This window comes from Mustela putorius, unplaced genomic scaffold (assembly GCF_011764305.1).
Source record: "Mustela putorius furo isolate JIRA1106 unplaced genomic scaffold, ASM1176430v1.1 tig00002065_pilon_pilon_pilon, whole genome shotgun sequence".
Lineage (NCBI taxonomy): Eukaryota > Metazoa > Chordata > Mammalia > Carnivora > Mustelidae > Mustela > Mustela putorius.
This window is the reverse complement of record NW_025421939.1, coordinates 28,604-30,234: the sequence shown is the minus strand read 5'-3', so window position 1 is coordinate 30,234 and position 1,631 is coordinate 28,604.

Sequence of the window (1,631 nt, the reverse complement as noted above, 5' to 3'; positions counted from 1 at the left end):
CCAGACACCAAACACTCCAAGCATCAGGCAAGGAGAGCCTCTCAAGAAGACTGGCCTCAAGGACAGGGGACAGCCACAACACAACAGCAGAGGGCACGCATGCCACTCATCTGCCAGACTCCCTCAAGGGCCAGCCCTTGATCAATCCATGATCACTTCTTCTAAAAGAAATTACCGTCAGTGTAGAAAACAGAATGGGGTTTTCCAATACAGAGAAGACGTTAGAGACCTAGATCCAGTCCAATAATGGAAGAATGAATTGATGCTGAGGAAAAAGATTAAGAAATCGTCATGGCCAGGCAATCGAAGTAAAACCTCTACATGTAACATGCCTGGTGGAGGATTGAAAGTAGTTCTTGTCTAGAACCAGGAGGTATTAAGAAGACAAATATTGTGTCCCGGGGTGTGTCCATCAGTACAGAGGTGGCCTTCAGCTCAATTCATGATCCCAGGGTCATGGCACTGACTCTGGTCTCAGATTCCCTGCTCTGGGAAAAGTCTGCTTCTCCCTCTCCAGATACACCCCCTTACAGTGATCTCTCTATCAAATATATAAATGTGCATCATTTTCCAAAAAGACAAACACAAAAACAAAAAGAGTTTTTAAAAAATTTACTGGGGCCATAGGATGGCTTATTTAATTTGGACCTCAGTCCCTATGGAAGGCAGCCAGGTAGAGAGCTCCTCCCACCATCCTAAAATACCAGTCCTTCGCTCTGTGATCCCTTGTTAATTCTCTTGTTCTTTGTCTTCTTGTAACTCCTCACAAACCCGTACCATTTTCTGTCTGTCCAGCGGCTGTGGCCCTTTATTGTCACATTGTTCAACCTCTATTGGCTCCATAAGAACAATCCTGTATTCTGCAAGAGGCATTGTTTGGTTATCACGTGAAACCATTTGTGGGATGATAATGAGAGGGTTAAGGCAAGATTGTGCTGCCACAACTCTATTCAGTTCCCCAGAGGGTAGTTGTACCACCCTGTGGAAATGCTCAAGGTTCTTTGAAATTTGAATCATCTTTAATGAGAACTTTTGGAGATACATGTTGTCATCCTAAAACATGCACGAAAGTCTTTCAGATGGCTTCACTTGGGCTATGGGACTCTTCCAACATGCTCCAAGCTTACTCATGTGGACTCCAAATACATGTGTCTGTTCTGGGCCACACGTTCTAGATTGTATAGTCTGCCTTTGGTGTTTGGTCCGTTTTGAAGATTGGGAGACTGTTTTGGCATGATTTCTTAAGACACTAAAAGTTCTTGAGTTCTCGCTGTTGACGACTCCAGACATCTGTTTGGCATGGTTGTGTGTATTCCCTTTGAGCTTTTCTTGGTCAGAAGCACCCTAATTGGCTGGAAGGACCATACCTATGTGTGGGGAATGGTGTTCCTCCCATGAGGCTTTGTTTGAGGCCTGAATATTTCTTGACCTTTTGTGGCTAATATGGAATGGTGGATTCTTGCCTTTCTCCAGAGTCCAGAAGGCTGGTGCTGACAGTCATGACCACAGACTACTGTATTCGGCCATGGAGAAGGTGACATTTAATTGCTTCACAAACTGCCTTGGTGAGAGACCCAGGTGGCTCCAACGGTTTGGGAGTCCTTGGGATACCCTTGGCCCACCCATGACTA